The sequence below is a fragment of the Aquarana catesbeiana genome, linkage group LG05 (genome assembly GCF_042186555.1).
Source record: "Aquarana catesbeiana isolate 2022-GZ linkage group LG05, ASM4218655v1, whole genome shotgun sequence".
Taxonomy (NCBI): domain Eukaryota; kingdom Metazoa; phylum Chordata; class Amphibia; order Anura; family Ranidae; genus Aquarana; species Aquarana catesbeiana.
In genome coordinates, this window is record NC_133328.1 from 450,526,600 (window position 1) to 450,548,106 (window position 21,507).

The window sequence follows — 21,507 nt, forward strand, 5'->3', positions numbered from 1 at the left end:
GGGAGGATGTGTAGATCGAGAACAGTAGAGGTCCAAGGACAGAACCTTGGAGGACCCCAACGTTAAGAGGTGTTGGAGAGGAGGAAGTAGAGTTGTAAGTGACACTGAAGGTGTGGTGAGAAAGGTAAGATTCGAACCAATGGAGAGCACAGCCATGGATACCAAGCAAATTGAGTTTTTTGAGGAAGAGGGGGTGATCAACTGTCTCAAAGGCACTGGAGAGGTCAAGAGTAAGAGTACGGAATAATGACCATTGGTTTTAGCTGTTAGTAAGTCATTTGTGAGTTTTAGGAGTGCAGTTTCTGTGGAGTGCTGTGGACGAAATCCAGACTGAAGGGGATCAAGAAGGTTATTCTCAATGAGATGGTCGCTCAGTCGGTTGTAGACTAAACGTTCAAGAAGTTTGGAGGCAAAAGGGAGTAAGGAGATGGGTCTTAGGTTGTTAAGATTGGTGGGGTCCAGTGAGGCCCTTTTTGGTATGGGAGTAACTAGTGCATGTTTCAGAGGGTTAGGGAAGATGCCAGTAGAGAGGGAGAGGTTGAAGATATGAGTTAAACAGTGTAGGATAGAGTCAGAGGGTGACCTTAGTATTTGAGAAGGAACAGGGTCCAGCGGGCAAGAGATTAGGTGGGCGCTGGAAAAAAATGTATTGACTTCCTCTGTAGTAGTTGGATTAAACAAGAGTTTTGATTGTACAGGGGGACAAAGAGTGTAAAGTGAGGGAGATATCTGTAGAGTGGAGGAGATCTTATTTTTGAAGTGGTTAGAAATCTCCTGGGCATTGAGTAAGTTAGTGGGTGGAGGTAATGGCGGACGAAGTAGAGCATAAAAGGTAAAAAAAAAGAGTTGACGGGGACTGTGTGAGAGGGTGTTACTGAGAATGATAAAGTAAGTCTGTTTGGCAGTGTGGAGACAGGAATGGTATTTTTGGAGAGCAGATTTATATTGGTTGAAATCTTGCTGTGGCTTTATCTTACGCCACAGACGCTGTCTTTTTTGAGGCTTTTGGGAATGTCTGTCTGCCAGGGTTGTAGCGGTCGGGGTCTGATTCTGTGTATAGTGAGGGGGGCCAAGGTATCCACGGTGGATGACAGTGAACTGTTGTAGATATAAGTGGCCAGGTTGGGGCAGAACAAGGATGAGATTTTGGCATAGAGACAATCTGTAGCAGAAAAAAGAAGAGAAGGGTTAAGATGGCAAAGGTTTCTATGGGTAATTGTTTGGTAGTTGGAAGGCAAAGAGGAGGAAGACAAGGAGTGAGTGAAACTAATAAGGTGGTGATCAGAGCAAAAGGAATGTTGGAGAGGTTGTGTGGATTGCATAGGTAGGAGAATATGAGGTCAAGGCAGTTGCCAACAGAGTGAGTAGAAGCATTTGCCCATTGTTTCAGGTCAAAAAAGGAGGTTAGGTTCAGAAATTTAGAAGTAGCCGGAGTGTTCAGATTAACAGGGATGTTGAAGTCACCAAGAATGATTGTTGGGATTTCAGAAGAGAGAAAGTAAGGTAGCCAGGCAGAGAATTCGTCAAGGAAGCTTGATAACGGTCCAGGAGGCTGATAGATCACAGCAATTCTCAATGAAACTGTTGAAAATAGACTAATACAGTGAGCTTCAAATGAGGAAAGGGATAGGGAGAGGGGTGGATGAAGAACCTGAAAAGTGCTTTGAGGGGATAGGAGGATTCCAACACCACCACCTTTCCATCCACTAGGCCTGGGAGAGAGACCAACATGGGAGAGGGCAGCAGGAGAAGGAAAGTCAGATTCTTGAAGCCATGTCTCCGTAATTGCAGGTAGGTTGAAGGAGTTTGTGATAAAAAGGTTATGGACGGTGGTAAGTTTGTTGCAAACCGAGCGGGCATTCTAAAGGGCAAAGGAAAAGGGAAGGCTGGTTCTAGGCAGGAGAGGAATAGAAATTAGATTGTGTAGATTGTGGCTTCTGGCAGAGGATAGGGGGTGCTGGGTATGTTGGCCAAAGATAAATGATGGCGGTCTGGGATGTGGAGAAATATTTCCAGACATTAGGAGAAGCAGAAGGGTGAGAGAGGTGATATGGGAGTGTGACTTATGTGGGGGAAAACTTCTCAGTGTCCTGAAGGTTTTATTGGTATGTGGGTTCAAAATTAGCAGGAGCTGATGAGTGCAGTAATACGGTGAAGACAGAAGATATATATATCAGGGTGATATATATATAAGCTGTGGGGTGGGGAAGAAGGGTGAAGGAGAGAACATTTAGGGAGAGAGGATGCAACTATGAGAAGGAAAAGTAGGGAGTGCATGATACAGAGTGGTAAGATTGAGAAGCAGACTGGGTGAGAGATGTTCTATGGGGAATCAGGACACCTGTAGTCTGTTTAGTGTGTTGCAGTAGTCTGTTGTAGATTTTCACTTTGTCCATGACATATGAAGGACATAACCTCCAGTTCTCTTTTCCAACCTGTTATAACATAATCTCCAAACTCCACTTACCCAATAAATGATGTGACAAGGTTTATTGGAGTAAAATGGCCTTACGGCCTTTTATTAACAATTTAACGTAATTTAAATAAACAACATTTTAAAATAACCATCAACCAACCTTCTCTATATACTTTGGGGGTCTTTGAGGGCAACGACACACAACTTGGTCACTGCGACCAACTTCTTTTAAACTTTAGGCCTCCAGTCGCAAGCCACCAACTCAGAGAAAGTACTAAACATTCGCAGTGACCTACATTTTTACCCCTTCCTGTTTAACCCCTCGTTAACCGGAAGGTACCTGAGAACCCCATGCCACAGATGGGTCCCAACCATGTTATATATATACCACCATCTTCTCTTCCTCCAAAGACCCACCACTGCCACTGCCGGGCTGTCCTGACAGCCTTCCTGAAAATACAGACCAAACATCGGGAGGGTGGGTGGGTGGTAATCTTCTTCCCCTCCGCTCTCGACTCACATCACTTCCTCCTTCTCTTTCACCCTACATCCCCAGAATGCCTCCCGGATCGAGACCACCTCCCTTTCCTTAAAGGGGCCAACTTCCTACATTACCCCCTGCCTGTCCTATGTCCACCCCTGTCATGCCATCGCTCTCATTCTTTTAACTATTTCTATTCTTTTACTCCGGGACACCCTTTTGCTGAAATGCTGAACCGAAGTGTAATACTTAATCCAATATGAATACTTTATCCAAAATGATAACTGCCAATGCATTCCCTGCATGTGCAACCCTTAGAGAAGGCCTACATTTATATTGAGTTGGGTGGGGGTATTATTGCCAATTAATCAGCCAGGATTGCATAGGAGGAACACATGACTGACAGAAAGAACGCCTCACAGCAAAGACAGACTACAAGATACAGCAAGAGAGCAGGGTATCATGGCTATAAAGATAAAACCAACTTATAATTTAGGTATGGACAATAAGAAAACAAAAACAAACATCAGAGGTAAAGAGGTAACAGAGGTAAAGAATTTGAAGGCAGCATAGGTTACCCTTTAAGCATGTTTAAAATAATGAAGCAGTTGCAGGTAAAAGTGGAATTTGAAGGCAGCATAGTTTACCATTTAAGCATGTTTAAAACAATTAGGCTGTGTTCACACACGTGCGGTCCGAATTGAAGCTCCGTTTTCACAGCTAATTGACAAAGTAGTTCAGCATTTCATATCAGTTTTTGATCAGGATCAGGTCAGGATTGCATCATTATCAGGTCAGGTTTACATCAGGATCAGGTCAGGGTTTTATCCTGTTCACAACGGAATGCATCTGCAAATCAGATGAGTTCCCATAGAAGATAATATGCTTGCAATTCGCACCGCAATGCCCAGAAAACGCACACGTTTTTTGGGCAATGCGGTGTGCGAATGCAACGCACATATGTGAACCAGCCTCATTCAAATGAACATATTTTATGTCATGCGAATTGGATGCGGTGTATGCCACATCCAATTCACAGAGGTGTGAACCCAGCCTGAAGCAGTTGCAGTTTAGACTTTTATTTATCCATAGTACTTATGGAATGCATACGTCTATGTCAGTTGTGTTCAAATCAAAAAGTATCTATAAATTTCATAGAGGTCTTTATGTAAATGTACTACTTTTTACCATTTCCAAATAAGACATTTCAAATTTCCAAGCCCCATGATCAACAGGAAAAGCCAGGACATAAGATAATGGCAGCCATAGGTATTGTAATTAGACATGAATATAACAAGGGGTCACCCCATCTTCCAGTTGAGGCATAGGGAGCCCCTCCACTCATCTGTGTATACTGCCACTGTATTCCCCTCTAACATTAGCCTGTATAAAAGAAATGCATTGTCATTAACATGGCCCTACAAGCATTTCTGGGAAGTGGTGTTCAAATTAGCAGAGCTACCACTTCAGATCCGGAAAGGTTTACCCCCCTTCCTGACCAGGCCATTTTTTGGGATACGGCACTGCGTTAACTGACAATTGTGCGATTATGCGACACTGTATCCAAATAAAATGTATGTCCCTTTTTCCCACATATAGAGCTTTCTTTTGGTGGTATTTGATCACCTCTGTTTTGATCACCTCGGTTTTTATTTTTTGTGCTATAAACAGTTTTGAAAAAGAAAACATTTTTTACTTTCTGCTATAAAACACGTGCCGTAAAAAAATCTAATTTCTTCATCAATTTAGGCCAATATGTATTCTGCTAAATATTTTTGGTTAAAAAAAATCCCAATAAGTGTATATTGATTGGTTTGCACAAAAGTTATAGAGTCTACAAGCTATGGGATATATTTATGGAATTTTTTTTTTTTTAATAGTATTGGCAATGATCAGCGACTTATAGAGGGACTGCGACATTGTGGCAGACAAATCGAACACTAACTGACACTTGACACTTTTTTGGGAACCAGTAACACCAATACAGTGATCAGTGCTAAAAAATATGCACTGTCACTGAACTAATGACACTGGCAGGGAAGATGTTAACATCAGGGTTAAATGTGTGCCTAAAATGTGCCTGGTTACTGTGGGGGAGCTGCTTATACTATGGGAAGGCTGAGATCCGTGTACCTGCTTTGCAGAAATACAGTATCACTACCTTCCCTACTGATAGAGCGCCAGTCTGCCTTGTTTACATAGGCAGAGGGCCGTTCTGCTTTTGTGCTGAACGATCGGCGGGTCCCAGTGGACATCGGGTCTGCTGGACCTGCTGTTTGGCTCCCGCTGTGTCCAATCACAGCAGGAACGGGTCGCTGGCGGTACGCATGCGTGCCCCAAACCCAGAAGTGCAGGATTATCTACAGGTACCTGATCCTGTACAGGAGAGCCGCCTTGCCACTGTATATGTACAGTATACGGTCAGCCAGCGGTTAAAGATAGCAGGAAGTAACATGAAAAAAACGCAAAACCTCCCCATGTGGTCAGGGTTGGTGTGACTAAAAAGTGTGTCATCTGTGGTATTGCTTATCAGTCCCAACTTATCAACTTGAGAAAGAGTGATGCCTCAGCACAGAGACAACATGCAGTACATGGTGAAAATAATAAAAACAAACTGAGCTGTTCATAACACCATATGATGCCTGTGCTGTATACAGTGCCTTGAAAAAATATTCATACCCCTTGAAATTTTCCACATTTTTTAATGTTACAAACAAAAACGTAAATGTATTGTATTGGGATTTTATGTGATAGACCAACACAAAGTGGCACAAATTTGTGGAGTGGCAGGAAAATGATAAATGTTTTTCAAAATTATTTATAAATACATATCTAAAAGTGTGGCGTGCATTTGTATTCAGCCACCTTTAATCTGATACCGCTAACTAAAATCTAGTAGAGCCAATTGCCTTCAGAAGTTACCTATTTAGTAAATAGAGTCCACCTGTGTGTAATTTAATCTCAGTATAAATACAGCTGTTCTGTGAAGCCCTCAGATGTTTGTTAGAGAACCTTAGTGAACAAACAGCATCATGAAGGCCAAGGAACACACCAGACAGGTCAGGGGTAAAGTTGTGGAGAGTTTAAAGCAGGGTTAGGTTATAAAAACAACATCCTAAGCTTTGAACATCTCATGGAGCACTCTTCAATCCATCATCCAAAAATGGAAAGAGTATGGCACAAATGCAAACCTACCAAAACTTGACCGTCCACCTAAACTGACAGGCTGGGCAAGGAGAGCATTAATCGCAGAAGCAGCCAAGAGGCCCATGTTAACTCTGGAGGAGCTGCAGAGATCCACAGCTCAGGTGGGATAATCTTTCCACAGGACAACTACTAGTTGTGCACTCAACAAATCTGTCCTTTATGGAAGAGTGGCAAAAAGAAAGCCACTGTTGAAAAAAAGCAATAAGTCCCGTTTGCAGTTAGCGAGAAGCCATGTGGGGGGACAACAAACGTGGAAGATAAGACCAAAATTGAACTTTTGGGCCTAAAAGCAAAAAGTATGTGTGGTTGAAAACTAACACTGCACATCACCCTGAACACACCATCCCCACTGTGAAACATGGTGGTGGCAGCATCTTGTTGTGGGGATGCTTTTCTTCAGCAGGGACAGGTAAGCTGGTCAGAGATGATGGGAAGATGGATGGAGACAAATACAGGGCAATCTTAAGGCCCGTACACACGATCAGACTTTTTGACAAGAAACATGCAAATTAGCTGTTTTGGAGCAACATCCGACCGTATGTACGCTCCATCGGACAAACTTTTTCTGTTTCCATCTGACTTTTGTTAGCTGTGCGAACGCACAAACTTTCCAGCAACAAAAGTCCGATGGAGCAAAGTCCGATCGTGTGTACACAAAACCATCGGACTTTTGTACAAACTACAGTACGCAGCCGCGAGAATGTTTCCAGCGCGATCCCATCGTGCTGGTTCTCAGCGACAGGGTACTGTACACCTTGCACTGGCTGCAATAGGAAAAACACAATTTCCTACTGCAGCGGGAGCGAGGGGGAATTCCCCTCTGGGGGAATAACAGGCCCTTCAGTCTGGTATGGATATTAAGGGGAACCCCCTACACCGTAAAAACGGCGTGGGGTCCCCCCCAAAATCCATACCAGACCCTTATCTAAGCGCGCAGCCAGGCTGGTCAGGAAAGAGGGTGGGGACAAGCGAGCATGGGGGAGTGGGTGCTTTGGGGGAGGGGGCACCCTGTGGCCCCCCACCCTAAAGCACCTTGTCCCCATGTTGATGAGGACAAAGGCCTCTTCCCGACAACCATGGCCTTTGGTTATCGGGGTCTGCAGGAGAGGGGCTTATCGGAATCCGTGAGCCCCCTTTAATAAGGGGGCCCCCAGATCCTGACCCCCCACCCTATGTGAATGAGTATGGGGTACATCATACCCCTACCCATTCACCTAGGGAAAAAAGTGTCAATAAAAAAACAACACACTACACAGATTTTTAAAGTAATTTATTAGGCAGCTCCGGGGTCTTCTTCCGACTTCGGGGGTCTCCCGACTTCTCTGCTCTCTCCGGCCTCTTCTCCCGGTCTCCGGTTCTTCTCCGCTCTCTCTGGCATCTTCTCCTGGTGTCCGGTTCTTCTCTGCTCTCTCTGGCCTCTTCTCCTGGTGTCCGGTTCTTCTGCTGGCTCCTCCACTATCTTCTGCCGCTCTTTTGCTAGCGGTGGCCCAGTCTTCTACGTTGTATCCTTCCCTCTTCTTTTCTTCCGATGTTGACACGACGCTCTCTCCCACTGTAATGTTGTGTGAGCGCTCTGCAATGACTTATATAGGCGGTGACCCCGCCCCCTTATGATGTCACAGTCCCGGGGCATGCTGGGACTGTGACGTCATAAGGGGGCATGGTCATCAGATGACATCACCCGGTGACCCCACCCCATGCCTATATAAGTCATTGCGGAGCGCTCACTCAGCATTACAGCAGAAAAGAGCGTTGTGTCAACTTTGGAAGAAAAGAAGAGGGAAGAAGACGACGCAGAAGACCGGGCCACCGCTAGCAAAAGAGTGGCAGAAGAACTGGGCACCAGGAGAAGAGGCCAGAGAGAGCAGAGAAGAACCAGACACCAGGAGAAGACGCCGGAGAGAGCAGAGAAGAACCGGACACCGGGAGAAGACGCCAGAGAGAGCGGAGAAGAACCAGACGCCGGAGAGACCCCTGAAGTTGAAAGAAGACCCCCGAAGTTGGAAGAAGACCCCCGGAGCTGCCTAATAAATTACTTTAAAAAAATAAATTACAAGTGTCAATCTCGCCTATACAGAAGTTGATCAAAGGGTGGCAGTAAAGAGCTGAAAAACCACGTGATTTGGTGAAAGTTGGCTGAAAAAGTCCTGCCGTGTGTATGCTTAATTAGTTTACAGCCAATGCCCTTTGTACAAAAATCCACGGGAAAGTTTGTACAAAGTCCGATCATGTGTATGATACTTTAAGGCCCATACATATGATACGACTTTGTGCAAACTTTCCCGTGGATTTTTGTACAAAGGGCGTTGGCCTTAAACTAATTAAGCATACACACAGCAGGACTTTTTCATCCAACTTTCACCAAATCACATGGTTTTTCAGCTCTTTACTGCCACCCTTTGATCAACTTCTGTATAGGCGAGATTTGACACCTGTAAGCCCCATCGCGGGAGCTAGTGCCGAGCTTGCTCGCTCATCAGGAAAGCAAAAATGTGTTTTTTCCTTTCGCAATGAGCGACAAGCATTGCCGACAGGTGTTTGTTATGAATCATGAGGGGGAACTCCAGGCCCTTCAGGTCTGGTATGGATATTAAGGGGAACCCCAGCCAAATTTTTTTTTTAAAAATGACGTGGGGGTTCCCTAAATTCCATACCAGGCCCTTTAGGTCTGGTATGGATATTAAGGGGAACCCCGCGCCAAAATTTTTAAAAAATACGGCGTGGGGTCCCCCCAAAAATACATACCAGACCCTTATCCGAGCACGCAACCTGGCAGGCTGCAGGAAAAGAGGGGGAGACAAGAGAGCACCCCCCCTCCTGAACCCTGAACCGTACCAGGCCACATGCCCTCAACATTGGGAGGGTGCTTTGGGGTAGTCCTCCAAAACACTTTGTCCCCGTGTTGATGAGGACAAGGGCCTCATCCCCACAACCCTGGCCGGTGGTTGTGGGGGTCTGCGGGCGGGGGGCTTATCGGAATCTGGAAGCCCCCTTTAACAAGGGGACCCCCAGATCCCGGCCCTCCCCCCTGTGTGAAATGGTAAGGGGGTACAAAAGTACCCCTACCATTTCACTAAAAAACTGTCAAAATGTTATAAATGACAAGAGACAGTTTTTGACAATTCCTTTATTTAAATGAAGAAGAGAAGAAGATGAAGAAGATGAAGAAGAGAAGAAGATGAAGAGAAGAGCGGGAGCCTCCCTCCATGCCATGGATCTGGAGCGGCCCGAGGAGAAGAAGGGAAGAAGACGCCGCGAAGGAGATGCTGGACAAGAACACCAGAGGAAGAACCAGAAGAGCCAGAAGAACCAGAAGAAGAAGAAGATGGAGGAAGAAACCAAAGGAAGATAGAGGATAGAAGAAAGAAGAAGCATTTAAATAAAGGAATTGTCAAAAACTGTCTCTTGTCATTTTTAACATTTTTGACAGTTTTTTAGTGAAATGGTAGGGGTACAAACCCTTACCATTTCACACAGGGGGAGGACCGGGATCTGGGGGTCCCCTTGTTAAAGGGGGCTTCCAGATTCCGATAAGCCCCCCGCCTGCAGACCCCCACAACCACCGGCCAGGGTGTATGGATTTTTGGGGGGACCCCACGCCGTTTTTTTTTTTTAATTTTGGCGCGGGGTTCCCCTTAATATCCATACCAGACCTGAAGGGCCTAGTATGGACTTTAGGGGGACCCCTCACGTCATTTTTTTTTAATTTTTGGCCGGGGTTCCCCTTAATATCCATACCAGACCTTAAGGGCCTGGTATGGAATTTAGGGGGACCCCCCACGTCATTTTTTTTTTTTAGTTTTGGTTCGGGGTTCCCCTGTGGGGAATTCCCATGCCATTTTTATCAATGAACTTCTATGTGTATTGTCGGACTGGCAATGCATTAATAGCCGCAAGTAGTTTTAAATTACTTTTTTTCCTTTGAAATGTCATTTTGCTGTCAGACTGTTCTAAACACGGGAAACGTGCGCTCCTTTACAGGCATACTATAGACACCCCCCAGGTACGAAATTTAAAAGGATATTACACTTTTGTTGTTTCACTTTAAGCATTATTAAAATCACTGCTCCCGAAAAAATGTCAGTTTTTAAAACTTTTTTTTGCATTGATCCATGTCCCCTGGGGCAGGACCCAGGTCCACAAACACGTTTTATGACAATAACTTGCATATAAGCCTTTAAAATTAGCACTTTTGATTATTTATGTTCGTGTCCCATAGACTTTAACGGTGTTCGCGTGTTCAAACAAATTTTTTATCTGTTCGCATGTTCTGGTGCGAACCGAACAGGGGGGTGTTCGGCTCATCCCTATTCCTGAGCCTCTGTGCAAATTACTGTTTTGGATTCCTGTTGTGACCCGGCTTGTTCCTGACCTGTCCAATCTGCTCTCCTGGTTTGACCCCCTGGTTTGCTTTACCGACTTGTCTTCTCCTGTACCTGATCCCGGCTTGTATAACGGACTTTGCTATAGTTACCTATTCATGCCTGCTTCCTGATACCAGACCTTTGGCTTGTCCCCGTTTCTGCAACCTGCCTCCTCCACTTGCCGGATCTACTGTGTTTGACCCCTGGCCTGGCTTTTACTACTGTTCCATGTGCACACCTTGCCAAGTATTACCGAGGATTCTTATAGACTTTAGCCCAGCTGTTTCCTGTACTACCCAGTGTCCTTCAGGTGCCCCTTCTACCAAGACTTCTTTCCGGAATCCATCTGGCAACCTGTGCTTCTCTGGGCACTACACCCTCTGTACCCAACTTCAGGGGTGTACTGCACTCAGCCGCAAGGAGAGCCCTCTCGGCATTTTGGCCTCCAACCAGGTACATGACAGTACAAACTAGCCATGACCGAGGCCGACTGAGGGGCTTCCCCACTCAAGATGATGTGTCAACAAGTTACCACCCTTACGCAAGCCGTTCAGAGGCTCCAGGATGGCTACTTTCGGTTGGAGGATCGGCTGCAGCATTTGCCTGTTGCTCCAGCCTTGGTGGACTCCAGTTCTTCCTCCTCTAACATGGCTCCAGTGTCCTTGCCTCCTCCTGAACCAAGGGTACCTACACCCGAACGATTCTCCGGTGACCGGAAAGAGTTCAGGGTCTTCAAGAATGCCTGCCTACTGTACCTGGCCCTCCAACCTAGAACTTTTGCTTCTGAGTTTGTGAAAGTAGGATTTACCATTTCTTTATTATCTGAGGAACCCCAAGCCTGGGCTCATAACCTGCTGGAACAAAAAGACTGCTTTGAATACTATGAACACTTTCTTTGAGGCCATGACTCTGTTGCACGATGACCCCCAGCGTGCGGCCTCCGCTGAATCTGCCTTAGTTGCCCTATGACAAGGAAAATGCCCAGCGGAAGATTATACCGTGAATTTCCGCAGATGGTCCTCCAACACAAGCTGGAATGAGGCAGCACTCAGGTTCCAGTAACGCCAAGGACTGTCTGAGATCCTTAAATATGAACTGGCTCGAGTTGGTATTCCCGACACTCTTGATGGACTTTTTCACCTAGCCATTCTGCTTGACAGGTGCCTGCGGGAGCGGCGGTCGGAACCTGCTCAATCCTTCCAGCCTACATGGATGCTACCCAAGTTTTCTCCTGCTGTTGCACCCAAGTCTGTTTGCCCTGCAATCCCGGAAAGGAAACCAAAGCAAGTTGGCCTGGCCCGTTCCTCCCTTACTCTTGAGGAGAGACAACGCCGCCAGCAGGCCAATCTCTGCCTGTACTGCGGGAGGGCTGGACATTTTTTCTGCAGCTGCCCCATAAGACCCAGTAAGGTCTACCCACCAAGTTCCACATATCTCCAAGTCTCTGGATCCTGCCATTCTTACCTTGTTCTTCCCATCTCCTTACAAGTGGCAGAAAGGGAGATCCGGCTACAAGCAATCATTCATTCCGGGGCATGTAGTTGTTTTATGAACTTATCTCTGGCTAAAAAACTTGGTGTGCCCCTCTGTGAAAAAAAGAAAAGACTTGAGGTTCTTTTGGCTGATGGTTCCCAGCCCAGTTCTGGACTTGTCACCCAGGAAACCATGCCCATCTTCACTACCACAGATACCGGCCATCAAGAATTTGTCCGCTTTGATGTCCTATGTTCCCCCATGTTTCCCATCATCCTGGGAATTCCATGGCTGCAGGGACATAACCTGCAAATCAACTGGGCCAAGAAGGAAATCTCTCTTTCTTCAGCATATTGCCTGAAGCATTGCTTTACTCCCAGCTCCAGTAAGCCTGTTAGCTGTCTGGCGGTGCAACCTGCTCTCAGTAATCTCCAGCTTGTTCCTCCAGCTTATCATGAGTTTATAGACATTTTCGACAAGAAAAAGGCCTATGTCCTCCCACCTCATCGGCCTTATGACTGTCCTATTGAACTGCTCCCAGGGGCTGAGATCCCGTTTGGACGAATCTTCCCCCTATCTGAAAACGAGCTTGAGACCCTATGAGTATATATTCATGAGAACCTTGAAAAGGGGTTTATCCGACCCTTTTCTTCTCCTGCTGGGGCAGGTATATTCTTTGTGGAGAAGAAGGATGGCACGTTGCGGCTGTGTGTAGACTACAGAGAAATCAATAAGATCACTGTAAAGAACAGATACCCACTCCCTCTTGTTCCTGAACTCTTTCAAAGGTTCCGAACTGCCAGGATTTTCACTAAATTGGATCTGAGGGGCGCTTATAACCTTGTCCGCATACGCCAGGGTGATGAGTGGAAAATAGCATTTCAGATGCGGTTCGGCCACTTCGAATACCTTGTGATGCCATTCGGGTTATGCAATGCCCCAGCCACCTTCCAGCATCTAGTGAACGACATTTTTCGAGAATTCCTTGATTACTTTGTAATCATATACCTCTATGATATCCTCATCTTTTCTGCCTCTTTGGAGCTTCATCGAATTCACGTAAAAAAGGTCCTCTCAACCTTGAGAAAACATGGACTATATGTCAAGGCAGACAAATGTGATTTTGAAAAAACATCTATTCAATTCCTGGGTCTCATCATCTCCACAGAAGGAATTGCCATGGACCCAAAGAAGGTGGAAGCAATACTAGACTGGCCAGCTCCTTCGGACAAGAAAGGTGTTCAGCGCTTTGTGGGGTTCTCCAACTTCTCCAGTGTTCCACATCTCCCTGCTTAAACCAGCTGTACCCAGTCCCTTCCCTGGAAGAGAAGAGCCACCTCCACCTCCAGTCTTGGTAGAAGGGGAAACAGAATTTGAGGTTGAAGCCATTATGGATTGCCGGAGGAGGGGTAGGCAAGTCCAGTATTTAATCAAATGGAGGGGGTACCCTCCCGAAGACAATTCCTGGGAGCCTGCAAACAATGTGCATGCTCCTAGACTTGTGCAGGACTTTCACAGCAGACATCCCGAAGCATTGGCCCGTGGGGGCATCCGGAGACTGCCCCTTGGGGGGGGCACTATCAGGGAACTGGCCGTAGGAGAACTGGCACCAACAGCAGGAGAAGGGCTCTAGGACCCAGCATCTCTACCAGCACTTATAGCAGAAGAAGGACTTTAGGACCCAGCATCTCTGGCAGAAGGGCTCTAGGCAGGGGTGGATCCAGGGGGGGCAACGGGGCAATTGCCACCCCCGAGAAATTTGTTGCGGGCTGGGCGGGCTAGAGAGCGGGCGCATGAGGGAGCGGGCGGCTCCCCAAGCGGGAGCGGGAGGACCGGGCGGCTTGGGTGGGTGAGAGCAGGCTAGGTGGTGTGAGTGGGGGTGGCTGGCCAATCAGCGAGCCGGCGTGCAGGGGAGCAGAGGGATGACATCATCTCTCACTGCCCCGCATCCCTGCAGTAACTTCTGCCCACAAATGTACAGGCAGTGTGGGCAGCAGAGAGATTACATTATCTCTCTGCTGCCTGATCTGAAAGGAGGCAAGCAAAACACCACCTTAGCAGCTATGTGACAATCCGCAAGGTGTCAGGTGATGTGGCAAGTGACAATCCTCAATGTGTGGCAAGTGACAATCTGCATCTGGTGGCAGGTGATGTGACAATCTGCAATGTGTGGCAGGTGATGTGGCAAGTGACAATGTGCAAGGTGTGGCAGGAGACATGGCAAGTGAAAATCCACATCTTGTGGCAGGTGACGTGGCAAGTGACAATCCGCAACATGTGGCAGGTGACAATCTGCATCTGGTGGCAGGCAAGTGACAATCCGCAATGTGTGGCAGGTGACGTGGCAAGTGACAATCCGCATCTGGTGGCAGGTGATGTGGCAAGTGACAATCCGCAATGTGTGGCCAGTGACGTGGCAAGTGACAATCTGCATTTGGTGGCAGGTGACGTGGCAAGTGACAATCCGCAATGTGTGGCCAGTAACATGGCAAGTGACAATCTGCAACATGTGGCAGGTGACGTGGCAAGTGACAATCCGCAACATGTAGCAGGTGAAAATCCACATCTGGTGGCAGGCAAGTGACAATCTGCAACATGTGGCAGGTGACGTGGCAAGTTATCCGCAATGTGTGCCAGGCGACGGTGGCAAGTGACATGCTCAGGGCTCCCACTGTTTCTGCATTATGGTGAGTTGAACCATTAAATTTTATATTACAATATATTAGTAGAAATAACAACCATGGTGCTGGGATAATTGAAGCGCCAACACCAGCCATTTCCTTGATAAATTGCCCACAAAAAAAGTATTTTCTGGCAGTGCCCCCCCGAGACTAGACTCTGGATCCGCCCCTGGCTCTAGGACCCAGTATCTCTACCAGCAGGTCACATGGGCCTATATAAGGAAGTCTGCTAGTGTCTGCAGTTGCTGGTTTGTCAGTCTTCCTGTGTTCCTGAGCCTCTGTGCAAATTACTGTTTGGATTCCTGTTGTGACCCGGCTTGCTCCTGACCTGTCCGATCTGCTCTCCTGGTTTGACCCCCTGGCTTGCTTTACCGACTTGTCTTCTCCTGTACTTGATCCCGGCTTGTATAACGAACTTTGCTACAGTTACCTGTCCCTGCCTGCTTCCTGATACCAGACCTTTGGCTTGTGCCCATCGGCTCTTCTCTCCGGAATCCATCTGGCAGCCTGTGCTTCTCTGGGCACTACACCCTCTGTACCCAGGGGTGTACGGCACTCAGCTGCAAGGGAAGCCTTCTCTGCATTTCGGCCTCCAACCAGGTACGTGACAGTCTGGTATGGATTTTGCGGGGACCCCTAAGCCGTTTTTTTTGGCTTAGGGGTTCCCCTTAAAATCCATACCAGACCTAAGGGCCTGGTATGCTCTTGGAGGGGAACCCATGCCTTTTTTTATTAAAAATTTGGCATGGAGTTCCCCCTCAAGATTCATACCAAACACAGTGCCTGGCATTAGCGGGGATCCAAGTCGAATCCCCGCACCAGTGTGAACCCGGCTCACAAGGTGTCAATCTCGCCGACAAAAGCGGCGAAATTGGCACAATTTCAGACAACAATACAGAAGTTGACCGAAGGGTGGTGGTAAAGAGCTGAAAAAACATGTGATTTGGTGAAAGTTGGCTGAAAAAGTTCTGATGTGTGTATGCAATACAAACTTATGACCAACGCCCTTTGTACAAAAATCCAAGGGAAAGTTTGTACAAAGTCCTATCGTGTGTATGAGGCTTTAGAAGATGAAGTAATCGGTGCAATGTTACACAATCTAATATATCCTATATAACTATTGCATACATGTATTAATTTGTCTAGTCCCTATAATTTAGTCTAATCTGTAAGAGTCTGATAAGCACAATGATATAACAAACACCTCTGCTTAGTAAACAAGTTACATTTATTTCCCAATAAAATAGGAATGTACTAAAACAGCAGAATTAGGAAAAAAACGAACATAAAGGTACTACAAGAAATTACACTGTTACATAGCTTACAATCAGAACACAATACAAGCATATACTTAACACATCCTATCGGCTGGACTCCAGGTGGTTCAAGAGGCTGCCCTCCTTGCAAACATTCCTTTTTCACGAACATACCTCATCCAGACCCCCCCCCCATTGCCTGCCCAACTTTGCCTTTGGACGAATCGCAGTGTCTCTGGGGCGTTCCCTCAACAGGCTACAACATTGACCGTCTTGCCATAACTGGCCTCTGGGGGGCAGTGTTTGTCCATGTACGATGTCAAATTCCACAGATACCTGGGTCCTTGATTTCCTGTATCTCAACTCATTTATCAACCCTGTCAGTTTAGTTCTCTTTGAAGTCTGCTTGCATAGCAGCTAATCAGGAGATTCTCATAGACAGGTCAGAGCCAACATTGTCATGCGCAGCTAGAAGCTTAACGGGCTACATTCCAACCTGGGGGGCATCATCCTGTCCTCCTGAAAGTGTAAAACTCTCATTCTTTTAAAAACTATGGGAGCCTGGCTTCTCTTGGGAGTAATGAAATATGTGTACAAAATCCAGAAATCTGATATTCATGATGAATTCCAACATATGCCGCTTTGCGCCTAAAGGGCGCATACTACCCTTCTTCAGACACCGCTCCTATTGAACAGCCATAACTGTCTTAACGTGTGTCACTCCCCAACATGTGTTTCCGAACCAGTACCTATGGAACAGTCCTTAACTATATTAACGTATTGCGTTTTTCAACAGGAACATCTCCTATGGCACAGTCCATAACTGTCTTAATGCATTGCGTTTTTCAACAGGAACATCTCCTATGGCACAGTCCATAACTGTCTTACTGCGTTGCGGTTTTCAACATGTGCTTCAGAAACAGCTCCTATGGAACAGTCCATAAGGGTCTTACCGTGTTGCTCTTCCCCACACGTGCTGCTTTGTTACTGGGTGACACACCAACATCACTCTTCCGTGACAGCTTCCATGTCACCACTCTGTGTCTTCTTCTTTCTGATATCTTCAGAACGGGGTGCAGTACAGGCAAGGGGTGTCCATTCACTCACCATTCACCAACACACATTCAGAGCAACCTATCAACCAGCTTTCCGATATAGAGTCTCGAGGAGGGCCTTCTGTCCATATTACTAGCCTAAAATACACCTTTATCACACTATACCATAACATGAAATCGACCCATTACCATAATATATACATATATACCTATGATCCATCAGACTACGCATCCCATTCCCAACCTCCTATACCTCCCCATTGTAGATACGGGCCGGGATTAGGCAGGTTCGCTCACAATGGCCTTTCCTACTGCACTTTTGGCATGTCAGTGGTATTACAGGGCTCTGACTTGGCAGCAAAGTCTCTTACTTGTACGCAGAGACCCTACTGTCACTTCATCCCTCAACTTGCATAGACAAATGGGAGACCCTTTAATATAAATATCGAGTCAAACAACACATATAACTCTGCAACAATGACAAAACCCACACAACTCCATCCCTGTGCCTGGAATAAAGACACCATGCCCAGGGTATACCATGCACCTCTACATATGGTTAGGTTCAAGGAACCCTCTAGTTCCATGACTAACATTACATTGGTATTCTCTAGGACAAAGAAACAAACTCTTCCATGTCCCAACTAATACCCAGGTGCTCTCCATCCCAAATACAGAATGAAATATCTTTCCAACATTTTTCGTTCACCACCATGTATTGACCTGGCATACAAAGAACATTATGGTCATGCTTCCGACTGAGGGAAGTATCAACCTGCCTCCAGCTCCTGTCCTCTCTGATCACATGTGGGTAAGTTAGCCTCAGATGCAACAAAGTAGAATCCCCAGTCAGCAAGCCCATCGATATCACCGAATACACAGATTGAGTCTGCACTTCTGTATATGGGATCAATGAGGAAGCATAACATCTCTCATAATCCAAATTAGTACAGCCCATCCAGGCATTCGATCACCAACTTGGATTAGTGTAAGAGATGTGCTTTGGTAAAATCTTACTGAGCTGTGATGCCAACTCATAAGGCCACTGCCCCTCATTCAGAGACTGTACAATCAGCTCAATGCTGGTTGATAATTCCGCCTGTCGCTGTGTGCACGCCAGAGCCAGATTTCTGTCCTGTACCATCACACTCTCTACCAACCTCCCAACACGGTTGAGAAAATCTGGAGCTACATTACCATGGGTTTTTATGTGACTTTGTAGAATGTTATCAAGGATGCCACCAATCTCTCTAAGTAACAAAGCCCCGCTTATTCTCTGAAGCTATGGCTGCGAGTTTGTTCCTCAGGAGGCCGATGTCCACTCCATTAACAACACCCATTCCAGCTCCTATTCCCCCCCAATATGGTGCTGAATACATCCCTCCTCTTTCGGGTTACTCCTCAGAAATAAGCATCCTGCATGAACCTCATTCTGTGTCTGCACATCTCTGGGAGTAAGTCACTGGTACAATGACCGCACTTGATTCAGTGTATATTCAGCACATATAGGGTAATAGGTTTTTATCAACCACTGTGAGATGTTGCAGCGCCATGTGGTGAAGGCATATTGTACCCTGGTAGCCAGGGTTTGTTCCCTTTATCTAACGGAGCATGCTCCTGTGTGTATTCACTGGGCTTCCCTGTGCCAGGTTTCAACCTCTCAGGTGAGACATCAACCAGGCGTATCCCCCCATACAAGGAAATTTTCACCCCATTGATGTGTCACCTGCCAACCTCTAGTCTGGCCAACCGACACCTTATTATGTATAAATGCCAGTCTCCTGGGTACCTGCACTATGTTACTTCTGTTACATCAATACATGTCATACATTAAAAACCTTTTCTTCTATCAAGTTCTTCCCTTCAACAAAAAAAAACATATTTTACATTTCAGGTTCTGACAGATTGGATGTGTATATTCCTTCCTCAACCTCCAACCCATCACACATGTATTAATAGCACATTTGCATTCATCAGGAGAGAATCCGGCAAAAATGTCTCACAAGTCTTGTTGATAGGCACAGTCCTTCACATTCAGGATTAGCACTAAATTGTCCATAAGAAAAAAACATGTATTAAACTGAATCTTTTCGTTTGTTCCTTCTTTCCTGATGTTTATCAGAACAAATTTGCGGTGTGGTATGGCACAGACAAACTGCCAAGCAGATGAACATCTGTCATCCATGTTTCAGAGACCTCTCCAATCTCACTTCACCAGTAGGGATGAGCCGAACACCCCCCTGTTCGGTTCGCATCAGAACATGCGAACAGGAAAAAAGTTCGTTCGAACACGCGAACACCGTTAAAGTCTATGGGACACGAACATGAATAATCAAAAGTGCTAAATTTAAAGGCTAATATGCAAGTTATTGTCATAAAAAGTGTTTGGGGACCTGGGTCCTGCCCCAGGGGACATGGATCAATGCAAAAAAAAGTTTTAAAAACGGCCGTTTTTTCAGGAGCAGTGATTTTAATAATGCTTAAAGTCAAACAATAAAAGTGTAATATCCCTTTAAATTTCGTACCTGGGGGGTGTCTATAGTATGCCTGTAAAGGGGCGCATGTTTCCTGTGTTTAGAACAGTCTGACAGCAAAATGACATTTTGAAGGAAAAAACTCATTTAAAACTACCCGCGGCTACTGCATTGCCGACAATACACATAGAAGTTCATTGATAAAAACGGCATGGGAAATGCCCAAAGGGGAACCCCGAACTAAAATTAAAAAAAAAAAAAATGACGTGGGAGTCCTCCTAAATTCCATACCAGGCCCTTCAGGTCTGGTATGGATATTAAGAGGAACCCCGGCCAAAATTTAAAAAAAAAATGACGTGGGGTTCCCCCTAAATTCCATACCAGACCCTTCAGGTCTGGTATGGATTTTAAGGGGAACCCCGTGCCAAAAAAAAAAAAACAAACGGCGTGGGGTCCCCCCAAAGATCCATACCAGACCCTTATCCGAGCACGCAACCTGGCAGGCTGCAGGAAAAGAGGGGGGGACGAGAGTGCGGCCCCCCCCCCCTGAACCGTACCAGGCCACATGCCCTCAACATTGGGAGGGTGCTTTGGGGTAGCCCCCCAAAACACCTTGCCCCCATGTTGATGAGGACAAGGGCCTCATCCCCACAACCCTGGCCGGTGGTTGTGGGGGTCTGCGGGCGGGGGGCTTATCGGAATCTGGAAGCCCCCTTTAACAAGGGGACCCCCAGATCCCGGCCCCCCCCCGTGTGAAATAGTAAGGGGGTACTTACCCCTACCATTTCACTAAAAAACTGTCAAAAATGTTAAAAATGACAAGAGACAGTTTTTGACAATTCCTTTATTTAAATGCTTCTTCTTTCTTCTATCTTCCTTCATCTTCTGGTTCTTCTGGCTCTTCTGGTTCTTCCTCCGGCGTTCTCGTCCAGCATCTCCTCCGCGGCGTCTTCTATCTTCTTCTCCTCGGGCCGCTCCGCACCCATGGCATGGGGGGGAGGCTCCCGCTCTTCTCCACCCGGTGACCCCGCCCCCCTCTGACGCACGGTGACTTGACGAGACTTCCCTGTGACGTCACGGGGAATGCCACAGGGAAGTCCCGTCATGTCCTGTGCGTCAGAGGGGGGCGGGGTCACCGGGTGGCCCCGCCCCCCGTTATTTAAGAACTGTCAGACGAGGAGCGCCGTCACACAGCGGGAGCCTCCCTCCATGCCAGCATGGGTTGCGGAGCGGCCCGGAGAAGAAAATGAAGAAGAGAAGAAGAGAAGAAAAGAAGAAGAGAAGAGCGGGAGCCTCCCCCCCATGCCATGGGTGCGGAGCGGCCCGAGGAGAAGAAGATAGAAGACGCCACGGAGGAGATGCTGGACGAGAACGCCGGAGGAAGAACCAGAAGAGCCAGAAGAACCAGAAGAACCAGAAGATGAAGGAAGATAGAAGAAAGAAGAAGCATTTAAATAAAGGAATTGTCAAAAACTGTCTCTTGTCATTTTTAACATTTTTGACAGTTTTTTAGTGAAATGGTAGGGGTAAGTACCCCCTTACCATTTCACACAGGGGGGGGGCCGGGATCTGGGGGTTCCCTTGTTAAAGGGGGCTTTCAGATTCCGATAAGCCCCCCGCCCGCAGACCCCCACAACCACCGGCCATGGTTGTGGGGATGAGGCCTTTGTCCTCATCAACATGGGGACAAGGTGTTTTGGGGGGCTACCCCAAAGCACCCTCCCAATGTTGAGGGCATGTGGCCTGGTACGGTTCAGGAGGGGGGGCCGCACTCTCGTCCCCCCTCTTTTCCTGCGGCCTGCCAGGTTGCGTGCTCGGATAAGGGTCTGGTATGGATTTTTGGGGGGACCCCACGCCGTTTTTTTTTTTTTTTTGGCACGGGGTTCCCCTTAAAATCCATACCAGACCTGAAGGGTCTGGTATGGAATTTAGGAGGACTCCCACGTCATTTTTTTTTTTTAATTTTAGTTTGGGGTTCCCCTTTGGGCAATTCCCATGCCGTTTTTATCAATGAACTTCTATGTGTATTGTCGGCAATGCAATAGCTTTTAAAGTTTTAAATGAGTTTTTTCCTTCAAAATGTAATTTTGCTGTCAGACT